The sequence below is a fragment of the Anguilla anguilla genome, chromosome 12, assembly GCF_013347855.1.
Source record: "Anguilla anguilla isolate fAngAng1 chromosome 12, fAngAng1.pri, whole genome shotgun sequence".
Classification (NCBI taxonomy): Eukaryota; Metazoa; Chordata; class Actinopteri; order Anguilliformes; family Anguillidae; genus Anguilla; species Anguilla anguilla.
This window is the reverse complement of record NC_049212.1, coordinates 35,150,687-35,164,018: the sequence shown is the minus strand read 5'-3', so window position 1 is coordinate 35,164,018 and position 13,332 is coordinate 35,150,687. Positions and strand designations below refer to the sequence as shown.

Genomic DNA, 13,332 nt, shown 5'->3' with positions numbered 1-13,332 from the left:
CACCCCCACATTGCCCCTCTGCAGTACGACGCGCTCCGTATCATCAGAGCTGCGGTCTGGCACCCCCCCCCCCCCGTGAGGACGAGCGAAGACGCTCTCCTTTTCACGCGCCACGTGACGCCGAGCCGCTGTTTACTGTGCCGCTGTGTGCGCTTCCTTTTTTCACCCGGGTGTTTACCAGCACATGAATCCCCCCTGCCTGGGCACTTCCTGCTTCCTACCAAAACATTCCCGCCGGAACGTTCCCAGCCCTGAAAAAGATCCAGAAGACGTGCAGATCTGCTGGATTCTGCACCATAGAGGAGCCAGATAAGAACAAAACGCATGGATACACACAAGTACACATTCTCTCTCTCTCTCACACACACACACGCACACTCATACACACATATGCACATGCAAACAAATGCACAAACCCACACATGAACACAGACACACCCCTCTATACACATGTGTGCACATACAAGCACCTCATTCTCACACACAGACCCACACAGGTGTGTGCACACACGCACACACATGCCCACACCTCTCTGTGGCTGGAGTACAGGGTCAGTTTTTTTACAGCAGGACTGGGATGAAGATGAATCCCAGGTCCTGTCAATCCCGTCCTGCGTGAGTGATGTGCCACTTAAAACTTTAATCACAGGAAATGAGAAGCTGTGCTCGCTCGTCACTGATCCACTGCAGCACAGCTAAACAACACAACACTACAGTGGCAGCCCGAGCCGGTGGGACCTTAAATGAGAATAGATGGGCGGTAAGCTTAGCTCTGGGGGTTATTCCTCGCCTCTCATATTTGGGCTACCTTTCATGCCCGCCTTGCTGATTTCCTCCAAATATTATTCGGAGGAAAATCATCAAGGCGGGCAGTAAGTGCAGTGAATGTACTAGCTGAGTGAAGGCAAGTGATTTTTATTTTTGTAGTTTTCCCTCTCCAAGTTTGCGCACTTTCATTAGATAAGGTTCCACCCGATGGCGATAAATTTTGGATGAATTAGCAGGTGGGCTTCTCGCTCTTCCCCTCCCTCTCTCTATCTGTCAACCCGTGGGTGTGTGTCCTCCCCCCCCATACCCCCGCCCCCGCCCCCACCCCCTTCGTACTCTGCAGCCAATCCCATCTCAGGCTGCTGACGTCACGCCGCGTAGCCTGGAGTATGGTTATCGAGAAGCACGCTCAGCTACACAAGGCGATACGCAGTCACAGGTCTTAGGGGGGTTCCAGACAGGAAGTGCTAATGAAACCACTCGGGATAAATCCTCAGCTTGCCCTTAACGCGCACTGAGGGCTGAACACTGCTGAACACAGCACAGTGCTGGAGAACAGCCACTCTGGAACACTGTGACCTACCTCCACACTCTGAACAGCCAACGTGCATCTGAAAACAGGTCAATCGGCCCACTCCAGTTTTAAACTTGCTTTCAAAAAATAATTCAGGCTCGGGATTGGTCCATCAGTAGGTAAACCTCGCTGAGCTCACATGGGCCAGCTCCCTTCTTCTTGACCACCCGTGCCCCTGTTTCTCATAACATAACATAATGACTAGAGCAGGCCATTCAGCCCAACAACAGTCGCCATTTTCCTGAGTGAATCAGTCATACAGCTGATTTCCCTGTTACACACCCGAGGCAGACAGAGAAGCATCACCTCCCCTTCAATGAATTATAGAGTCTGTCTGTGGCTACCTCTCTATCCTGCCTCCAAAACCAAGCAGGCTGTGGAACTTAAAACTGGGTTATGTGAGACATCACCTTACCATTAAAGAGTGAAAAAGACCTGAGTTTCGGTTTTGGCAGGGATCTCCGCTTTGGCTGCTGGTTTTTTGTGTGTTCCTGCACTTAAGAAGAAAATTTAAGTCACTGATTGGCTGAAGAGACAGCACACCTTGTTTCCAAGGCCTAAACTCGCTGCTGATTGAAAAGAAATCACAAAAACTAGCAGCTTTCCAGGACTGAAGTTTGACGCCCCTGCCTTACGGTGTTGAATTTGTGACCGGCAGCGAATGCGGGGATCAAGCCTCAGAATCTGGGGAGGAAACGGAAACTATCGCCCCCCTACCACCTCCCCCCCCCCCCCCCCCGTCCCCCCCCCACACCGCCTCTCTCCGCTACAGTTAAGACACCGGAGACAAACAGGAGCTAAATATTAAACTTTAACGCTGCATATTAAAAAGCCTAATTGGGAGATGAATCATAATTTATGCGCTTTTCTGTCGGTACTGGAAGCGTTTCCTTAAAGGGGAGAAAAAAAAGTTCACCTCGCTAAATTATGCGAGGAGAAGCCGGTCCGCCATGGCGGCTGGGCGAGGGAGGCAAGAGACCGTTAACTGTGGCGGAGAGAGAGAGAGAGAGAGAGACGGGGGTGCAGGGAGGGGTTGGGATGCTCTCTCGCTCTCCCGGAACGCGGTGGTCCGGGCTCACGGATTAGCCACGCAGGGGCGTCCCCTCTCAGCACGGCCCCCCCCCGCCCCGCAAGCCGAATTAAACCCCGTCCCGCCGGAAGTCGCCTGTGACGAGACCTTAATGGAAAATAACACGAGAAGCCGCTTTTTCATTTTTAAAAAAAGATAAACCGCTATCCGAGCAAAGCGCGCGCTTTAATTCAGAAAGGAGAGGGGAGCAGTCCTTTTTATGGGATTACGTGCCACACAGAGATGTGGAATCCGCCTTTGATATATTCACCGGGTTATTGAAACTGACGTCTGGCTGAGGAGACCTGCACTTGCGTTCCAGCTGCCAGTCACCGCTGAGCAGACTCGTCCAGCAGACAAAATGGACGCAGTTAGCGCACTGCTCCCATCTGCTGCCCGGGAGTAATTTCAACGGACAGACGCGATTTCATTTAGCAGGTAAAATGGATCCAATCAGCGTCTTCCGCTCTTTGTGAATTCACGCATCGCAAAGGAATTACTGGACAACAGCAAGTCCAGTAATTGTCAACTGTCACACTGTCAACACCACGGCTGTCATAGCCATAGCTGTCGGTGGAGATATTCTAAACCTGTATGAGGATAATCTGCAGAGATATATGTACAGGAAGCCCCAGGAAAAGAGAAAAGAGAGTGGATTGGCCGCTCCATTCAAAGGGATTAATGTGGCTACACGCTAGATATGCTAGCTCCTGTGAGCCACTTAGGGAGCCGCTCTGATTGGCCTGAAGATTTTGGAAGTGGCACTGCGGGTGTGTGCCATCGCTGCCATGTCATCTGGGCCGTGCCACGCACCAGACGGCTGGCAGGGCCGTCGCCCGCAGGAGGTCTCTAAGCCAATCAGCTTAGGAGCTGAGCATGATCGATACCATGCACGCGATTCAGAGGTTTTTTACTTCCTTATGTTGCACCTTAGAGTAAATCCAGAAACTTAGACACAAAAACTTGCCAATGTATGATAAGGGGAGAGGCACTGTAGAAATAGAATGATAAGAGATTGCTAATGAAAGATATTGGGGCGGGTACTATGGTAACAATGATAAGAGATTGGTAATGTACGATAAGTGGATGGGCACTGTACAGACAGAATGATATGTACGATAAGGGGATGGGCAGGGAAGGTCTGGAATGTTTCCACAGCCAGCTGACACCAGCCTCACATTCAGTGACCCTTTCATAAGCATAGAGAAGCGAGAATGCAGACATTTCTCTGCACGTTAAAAGACGACGTACCGTCTTTCGCTGTGACAGGCTGGATCAGCGGCTCTGTTTGCTCAGTGTAAAACTCTCGTCCTCAGCATGGAAACACGCCGTGGCCAAAGTGCGCTCGTTGATAAACCCGCCAGGATTGCGGGAAATTAAACCCTCCATAAGAGAACGAGGCAGGCCTGTCTGTGCCTGCTTGCATTGTGAGGGCCCCCACAGGAAGCGCAGTGAAAAACTCCCTCAGTGCCGTAAGCAGCAGAGAGAGAAGAGGAGAACGCTGCCCTCTTGTCACTTTCAAATACCGCATAAAGGAGCAGCCACTCCTGCCCAATACGTTCCGATTCAGCACTTATGATATGAATGCTGATATGCTAATATTCTGCTATTCTAACACTGAATGTGACTTAATAACATGGCTGAATGTTCGCAGATTGACTGCAGCTGCATTGGCTGCCTGCTTCTCGTGAAGCTGGCTGATTCCTCAGACAGCCCAAGACTTAATGAATTACCCGAGCTCGAATAGGCCTATACACAGTGGGGACCAAAGGCCTGCGGACACTACCAAGAGCTGATTGTTTTCATTATTTATCAAGGGCTAACGCAATTATGATACCCTGTTTATAGCCTACTTCTTATTCAAGAGTCTTTTTTAGAGTTATTTTTTAATACCGTAAGTAAAGAAATGTGTGGGTATTTGAAGGTAAAAAACGTGCCCGCCTTTCGCCCTGATTACCACCCTCACTCTGCTAGCCATTGACTCCACCATCTTATGCAACGGCTCATCTTCCATTTCAACCCAGCTCTTTCCCAGGTCTTCCCATAGATGATCTGTTTATTTGTTACTTGATGTTTGGCCTTTTCCCTCTTCAGCTGCTCCCACAGATGCTCGACTGGGTTCATGTCCGGCGACTGTGGTGGGAACGCCATCCTAATAAGCCCCCCCCCCCCCCCCCCGTTCTCAATAATGTATTCTTGTATTAAAAAGACTTATTGGAGTACAATAATTGCATTATTCCTTAATACACAGGGCTAGGTAGTATCCTCAGGCGTTTCGTCCTCACTGTATGTAAAACAGTTTATTTACAAACAAACTAGAAATACAGGCACTGCGACTGTTTGTGTTACCGGGTCATTTACATCGGGTCATTTACATCATCGTTTGTTTGGGCAGTTTAGGCAAAGTAGGCAAAAGCTTTGCTACCATACTGCCCAAGCCAAGTAGCAAAAACACCACCTCACATTAATCTGCCCAGCTGATCTTAAATATTCACTCCAATAGGTCAGGTACCTGCAGGACACACTGCACACTAATCCAACCATCAATTCATGAAAGCGGTGAATAAAGCTTACCATGCAGTCATGCGTAAATCACATTTAAATATCTGAAAAATCATACAAAAACACACATGCGCACACACGCACACATACACACACGCACGCACGCACGCACGTGCGCACATCCTGTCTCTCTACAGTCTCTGCTCTCTCCTTCACAATGACTGAGCCTGGCTGCTGTCGCCTGCACTGATCCTCAGTGGGGGGGGGGGGGGGGGGGGGGGGGCTGGAAGGGCTGAGACACTCGTCCCCTACTGCTCCCCTGACCTGTTACAGGCCGGGAACGCCCTGGTCATTAGAATGCCCTTGAACATATCGCCTTACCGACCCAGGTTTTTCAGAATCAGGAGAGATTTCACAGATCAGGTTTTTCGTTCCAAGTCTGGACATTTCATCCTGAATTAATCCTGGGTTGTCACTGGTGCTCTTGATCTTTGGAGGTGCACAGAATCATTATCCTGCAAAAGTCTCCCTCTCTTCTGACACTCGTACAGTTTAATTCATGAGCCCGGGTCAGCCGTGAGCACACAAATAATATCCTGAGCTCCACCACAGATCTGTGCATTGAGCTGTCACCTTTTTAAAGCTGGGATGGCATGACTGACTAACTATGTCAAAGCATTTCTGCTATTTGCCCGCTGTGAAGGGAACCTCTCACAGATCTGGCAAACTTGGTTTGGCCTCTCACTTATAATCTCTGTCTCTCAGTCTCTCTCTCTCTCTCTCTTTACCTGCCTCTCTCCCTCCCTTCCTCTCTCCTTCAAACAGCAGCCCCCCCCCCCCCCCCCGCCCCTCCCCACCCACCCATTTGTCAGCACGTACATTATTAGGCATTGAGGCAAAGCTGCTCTTTGAACCGGCCCGTGCGTCTAAGCAGGACCCTCGTTCAAGCCGTACTGCAGTGGGTCGTGTGGGCGGAGCCAGGGGAGGAGCTTGAGGAGCTCCAGCAGTAGGAGAGTGTGGACGGGGGGGGGGCGGAGCCTGGGTGCTCGAGCTCGGTCTGACGCTTCCCGAAGTCACTGCCCAGCTGCTCCCATTCAGAGCCTGTGGCGGGGGGGGGGGACGAAGGGGGGCCTGAAAGGGGAGGGTGCAGGAGAGGAGGGGGGACGGCTCGCGGGGGCAGAAACGGTTGCCTAAGGGGTGTGTGGATAGCTAGTGAAAAGCCTCTGTTCTGTTTCTCGCTCCCTGGGCCCTGCAGTCGGCTGGCAATGAAAACAACAATGGGGGCCGTCTGAAAAAAGCACCAGCTGCCTTCCGTCGCCCGTGAGTACTGCGTCTCTGCCGAGCCGCGGGCTTCTGGGGGAAAAAAAACAACGCTCCTCCTCGCCGCGAGCGACCGTGTGTTTTTTTTTACTGCTGCCGGGCGTGTGCTGCATGCGTGAGGGAGAGCGAGGGGGGGAGAGAGGGGGGGAGAGAGAGAGAGAGAGAGAGAGCAGCGGGCTGGGATGAAGCGGGGATGGAATGTCATTGTTACAGCAGCCCTGCGTAACGGGCTGAGGCTGAGACTGAGAGAGAGAGGCTAACCGCCTGCTCCCTCCTTCTCTTTTACAACCCCCCGATTTCTCCAGCGCGCGAGACAGGTGGTGCTTCCCGCGAAGGCTGAGGGTCCTTGTTTCAGTTTTTTCCGCTGGGGCCCACAGGGATTCGGGGGTGTGTGGGGGGGGGGGATTTTGGGAGTGCCTTTTCCAGGCTTCCTCTGTTTTTGTTGTGTTATTTCTCTTCCTGTCAGGAGCCAGAGCTCAGTGAGGCAGGCTGTGCCCATGCCGTTAGGACCCTGAACAAACAGCTGGTTCACCCCAGACCACCGCTTTAAAGGGAAAGAGAGAGGGAGGGAGGGAGGGAGAGAGAGAGAGAGAGAGAGAGAACAGGGATAGAGCAAGAGATAGAAAATGGAGATAGAGAGACAGTGTGACAGAGAGAGAGAGCAAGAGAGAGAGAGAAACACCCACTTTCCAGCAGGCAGTAACGCTCTGGGGGCACTCTGGCACGCCCTGTAAAAATAAGAGGAGTGACTGACAGATTGGGCGTCCCAAAGCTTCCTCAGAGAGAAATGAAGGGATGAGAAACGGAGGAGTAATAGACGACGGAGGAGGAGGAGAGCTGGCGTGCGTGTGTGAACGCAGAGCGGGATAAGCCGTGGTGTGGACTGTAATGGGTGAGTTTTCGTGAAGGGCACCGGAAATCTGTTTGCGGTTCAGTTCTCAGGCTAATTTTCTGTGAGTCATGACCACGGGGTGTCAGTGGCCATGACTGTGCGGGCACATAACAAACAGGTGTGTTTGCTGAAAAGGCTTCTGCTAGCTTTACTACAATTCAGTAGCTTTACTTGCACTTGCTAGCTTTACTGCTCTTTGCTAGCTTAGCTGCACTTTGCTAGCTTTACTGCCCTTAGCTAGCTTAGCTGTGTGTCAAATACTGCTTTCAAGGACTCTAGCCAGGATATGGTCTTATCCGGGGGTATGACTCTTTCCAAACACAGAGCAGGCATTGTCTTCTTATCTTCTCTCTTCCAGACCCATTTACACAGATTTAATGGCAGCTTTGTTTGCAGAAAGTCTGCTCCCTGGAGAAAGTTCATGGGTGTTTCCATGTAATAACTAACGAACCAGCAATGGACATTTGTTATGTCCAGAGCTTTGGTCAGGATTATCAATGTTTGCAAAAACATTTTTATTTTTATACTCTTATGTTCTAACTATATCTTCAATGTCTTTGTTATTACACTTCTGAATGTAATAACATGAATTAATTAAAAAAACAAATTTTAACAATAATTTAATTATAGTTTAACGGAGTAAGATTATTCAGGATTTACTGTCTAGTACAGCCTGTGGTTAGGGGTGGAGCTTTCTTTGTACTGGCTAACCTGGGTATTATACACTGAATTGAGGAGTGTCTTTGCCATGTTTGACCAACACAAAGTATATATTTAGATAAAAAAAATACAGGGTTTTGTAGGACTAATTAAATCCTACTACTACTTGTCAGTCCCAGATACTGAAATTGACAGTGATATGATGTCTTTATGAAGGTTTTCTGAGAAGTCTTCTGACACGTCATACAGTTTGTTCTCAACTAAACATCAGTGGCACTGCACTGACAGCACAACTCACAATCGAGATACTGACCTGGACTAGACCCGGATAGGTCAGCACTGCGCCTTGAAAGTGTATTACGCCTTGGAGCAGGTCCACGGACAGTCCAAGTGCATGCTAATTAACACCCCCCCGCGTATAGCCCGGCTGGTTTGGTGGCGGTGTCTGTGCTGCGTAAGAATTTCTCACAGACCAGAGGAATGCAGGCACGCATGGGGGCCAGAAGGGGCCACCGTCAGTCACAGTCGCCATGACGATCCCGTCAGGGTGGTTCACCTTATTGGACAGGAATTCTCAATGCTCTAGGAAACGGCTGAAGTTTTTTTTTTCTTGTTTATTATTTTTTACCCCCCAGTGTTTATTCTGGTGATGCGGGAAACGGAGGTGGGGGGGGGGGGGGCGGTGTTGGGGGAGGGTGATATGAATATTAACAGGGACAATATTTTAATGTGCGTTTAGCTGTAGCAGCTGCTTGCAGGGACAGAGTGTTTGAAAAGCGGTAATGAGTGACATGCACTCTTTTGCCCGGGGAGGAGGGACAGGATTATCTCTGGAGAAAAACAGGAAGGGCAGCATGCGGGCGTGTGTGCGAGCAGGTGGGAGCGGGCATCACGCGGGCGCGGGAGCAGGTGGGAGCGGGCATCACGCGGGCGCGGGAGCAGGTGGGAGCGGGCAAAGCAGGTGCCCGGCCAGGCTCTGGACGGGCGCTGATAAAGCAAAGCAGCGTCGGCACAACACCGACTGCAGAACAGAAGATTAGCAGAGCGCATCCCATATGCACCGAAAAACAAAAGCCAGCGCAGTGCCCAACACAGGACTCACAGGGAGCCCTGCTGCGCGATTTCCATCAGAAACCTCTCATGCCGGCGGCGGCTCCTTTCTCCAGAGCGCTGGCTCGTAAAGCCGGTGGTAATGCCACGCGGTCCGGCAGCGAATCTGGGCCAGCAGCGGACAGACACTCTACAGGGAAGCCTGTCTTGCATCTTTACGCCCTTATCTATTCGTTTCGTTATAAAAAAAGGTTCCTTAAGTCGGGGAAGATACAGCTTGCGAATGATCAAGCCCGGCAACAGACTAGCCAGCCAGTCAGCAAACTATTGTCCTGCTTTTTTTTTTTGCAGACATAAAGAATTTTTTTTTTTTTTTTTTTTTTTTTTTTTTTTACACGTACATTCTGTGCCCACTGCTGTCTTGCTTTTGCTTTGTTCAGGAACTACCGAGTCATCTTGCCAACACTATGCTACCGTCCCTTCAGGGAAATTATTTGGTTATAGTTTCCATGCCATTAACACAAGTTATTGTAACAGACATATTCACAGTACACAGTACAAAAAATCTAAATCACACAAAAGACACGACTTCACGATTATAATAATTGCTTTCAGTATCTGTAAAATTGTGTTGACGCAGCTAACTGTAGTGTTACCTTTATCAGCAGTCAGTCCTGGCCAAGTATGCCAAAGACTTAGCTACATTATGTCCCTAGGGAACGTCATATTCTAAGGAAATTTATTAAAAACACGAATGTGAAACAAGGACATAGAATGAAAAATGCAAAAAAGATGTAAAAGCTGCTTCACGTGAAGGACAGGGAACCGGTCTCCCAACAGCGAGGACGTGGGCTGGATTCGCAGGCTTGTGTGCTGTTGAACTTAAACCCACCTGCTTCAGTGAACTTCCCAGCTGCAGAAACCGTCAAAGGATTAAACACCCCGTAAAATTTGTAAGTTGCTCTGCCAAAAAAACTTGCGATGTAACTGCGAGGCTAATTACTGAGGTGAACGCACTTCCGTTTCTCCCATAAAATGTGGTTCTGGATGATGAGCATCTGCTAAAAGAATGCTAAACCAAAAGAGAAAAATCACTTCAAGGCAGCAAAGTCTCAATCTTCCCACATTTACCGGAATAAAGATCCATTTAATAGAAACGTTATTAAAATAGCGTGAATAGCAGTGTCTGGCTCTCCATGTGAAGCATTCACAGCCAGCAGTGTCCAATATGGCGAAACATCATGGCAGAACATGATTGCCCTTCATCAGCAAGCCGAGGTCTGAGATTTCGAGCCACGCCCCACCACGATCGAGGCCTCGTCAGTCCCCACCTTCCATACTGTTCCCTTACGGCCAGGGCCACGGCCACAATCAACAGCAACAGGAAGTCAGCCTTCCAGCTGTGAGGAGGCGGTCACATGACCAGGGTGGTCCACATCCCTCTATGACATCATCAGGCTGTTTCGCATAACACTGCCACAAAGGGCCCCCCATTCCTTCACCAGAGATTTCCCTGACGTCGTCGTCATATCCTGTGCAAACAAGGGAGCGGTTCCTTTTGACCACGTAGTGACTTCATAATCAGTCAAATCATTTGAGCGTTTAAGTTATAACATTTGCATTCCGTTCCTTTTAAATGGGTTTTCATTAAAATGGAAACTGTGAGGGGTCTGTGATAATTAGAGTTTACAGCATTGCTGTTTGAATTTCAATGGTCGCGACCGAAGCCCTACTTCAAACGCAATCACTAGCACGCTTCATTGGCTGTGATGCTGAAACGGTCTTTTGCAGCTGAAGTACAAAACAAGGTGAGCATCAAGGTTAGAGGAGTGTGCTTGTGGACGTAGGGCTTATCTGCGGGGCAATAGGTCTGCCCTCCTCAGTTTTACTGTCGGTGTCATGTGACGCCTAAAATAGACCTATCGGGGCTTCCAGCACGTGTCCCAGGCCGCGGAGACAGGCTCCCGGGAGCCCTGTTTCCAAGCCGTGTCGGAGAACACAGCGCCGCCTCAGAAGACAAGGCCACTTGAGCAACAGCTGTATGCAGAGATCCTTTTTTTAGATCTGCGCCTCAGAGCGCTGGCAGTCCGGTGGGTGAGCAGAGCAGAGGGCTCGGACAGCGACGCGGGAAAGCGACGCGCAAGTCAAACGCAGCTCTTAACCGGCTGCATGGTCGACTCAAAACCTTACGAAAACACAAAACACCTCCCCGGCTCGACAGTCCTCCTCACTGTAACAAATCTCGGAGATTGTACCGTATGTATATATGTACAGATGGGTGAGAAATTAGAGGAAAGACCAACATAAATTTGGGACACCATGAGCCACCAGAACAGCTTCAATGCGCCTTGGCATAGATTCTACTGTCTCTGGAGCTCTGCTGGAGGGATGGAACAACACTCTTCCTAAAGATATTCCCTCGTTTGGTGTTTTGATGATGGTGGTGGAAAGCAGTCTAGCACGTCGGTCCAAAATCTCCCATAGGCGTTCAATTGTATATGCAATATGTATGAATGATATATTTATTATTATAATATTAGACTGTATATGTCAATATCCTATGTTACAGGATAAATTAGAAATACACTTTTGAAGACATATGCAGTGAATATAATCTAGAAGGATAACAGCTAATTAATTGCTGAATTATCATGTATAATATACTAAAATTATAATATACTAATATTAGCCAATTGTATCATATCCCTTGCATATGTTTTATTGTTTAATATGGGTATTACAGTGATATACAGTACAGTTCTATGGATAAAGATGGATAATGCAACCATGTGTTAGTAACAGATGTAATAGTGATTTAGCCATGATATATGGGCAGTATCTTTGATTTTTCTCTATGTGCGGGAAGAATTTTTTAGGTTTTAAAAAACAGAGTAATGGCGTGGGGTTTTGTTTGACGTTACTGTTGTCTCAATGTTCAGTCTGATGATGTCCTAAATGCAGCGTCCTGCGTGGACCCCAGGAAGAATAGCTGCTGCTTCTGCTGGAGTTAATGGGGATCCTAACAAATGAAATGAAATGAAATGGAGTATGACCCAGACAGCGAGACGGAAAATGAAAAGGGCCGCAGAGGAAGGGCGTTTGAGAAAACGCGCGTTCAGCCGGCTAAAACACGACGTCTGCTCTGCTGGCTGCGCGGGTTGCTAAACGCGCGGCAGACGAACCCAACCGAACGGCTGCTGCGAACGCATGCGCAGACGCAGGACTGCGCGCACGCCAGCCGAACGAATAATAAATCTCCTCTTGACCCGCTGATGGAGAGCTGCGCTGGCGCTCGCATCATCATCATCATCGTCGCAGCGGGCGCGGCCATTACACGCGTACGCCTTTACTTCCTTTTCCCCTGTATCTTTCCCCCGCCGAAAGCAATGATGTCATCCGCTGATCCAGAGCAGCGTGTGGCAGTTGTAAAAAATCTATTTCATGTAGGCTACAGGCCCATGGTCTTGACAACAGACACAATTTCAAACTCCCTTTTGTTTTTTTGTTTTTTTTTTAAGTCACGCGTTTCCGGAGAAGCATAGAGCAGTGCTGAATTACTGCTGTGTCTCACTGATTTATGTGGTTGCAACAACCAAGCAGCAAAATTATGCCTCCCTACTTGTCATCTGAACTGCTGGTAGGTGTGTACTTCCTTACTGCTCTATCCACCTCCTCACTCACTCTGTGCCACCATAATATTCACTGCTGCTTACTGCATGCCTACTGTAGCCTACCGTAAACACAGCATTAGAGTACATATTACATTACAGGCATTAAGGCTCTAATCCAGAGTGACCTCCAACATACAACCCGTTGCCATATTTAAATATTACTTATCCATTTACACAGTTGGAGGTTAGGTAGCTTGCGCCGTAGATTATCTGGAAATCAAACCCACAACCTTTTGGGTGCAAGCCCAGTTCGCTAACCACTATACTACACAGAAGCCTAGCACAAACTCACAAACAGCGATGGTGGTAGTGTTTTTTTTTTTTTTTTCTTTTTCAAGAAGAGAATGTTGTTTTCGTTTGGTTGCTGAAAGCCTCATTCTTAACCCAGCAGAAGTGGAAAAACAGACAGGAATTCGCAACAAATGTGAGGCCTCTGGCACCTCAGCGGTCCCAACTGTCAGTGAAAATCATTCCCCGAAAAAGCACTTGAGCGGGGAGCGTTGACACCCGCAGGTCCACGCTTGTTGACGTACGCCGTGTAGGGCCTTGGCGTGGGGTTTCTCTGAGCTCCGAGTGTGTGGCTAAAGAGCATTCTGCCACTGCCACCTACATTTACCGAGTCATTTCAGCGCCTCTTACAATGCTTATTGTGTCTTTTGTGTTTTATTTGAAACCTAGGCTACATCAAATACAGATCATTGTTCACCAAGGACCCCTCTATGTATCTATAAGCCATCTAGACCATTTTCAGAGCTGGAATGTGAATTATTCTCCACACGTGCCTAAATAAATATACAGGCTAATGCATACACATACAGGATATATC

At 48.8% G+C, this 13,332-nt stretch overlaps 1 protein-coding gene across 4 annotated transcripts in view; it reads left to right on the top strand.

The window, feature by feature from the left end:
- LOC118210052 (tripartite motif-containing protein 3-like) overlaps positions 1–13,332 on the top strand; it is a 36,192-nt gene that overhangs the window by 9,566 nt on the left and 13,294 nt on the right. Inside the window, exon 1 of one of the 4 annotated variants that reach the window (XM_035385881.1) lies at positions 6,083–6,233. The exons of 2 other annotated variants lie outside the window; for them this stretch is intronic. The gene's annotated coding sequence lies outside the window, so the exon portion shown is untranslated. Of the gene's footprint in view, positions 1–6,082; positions 6,234–6,692; positions 7,126–13,332 lie in introns of those variants that run through there. One more of the 4 variants, XM_035385880.1, reaches the window with a different exon arrangement.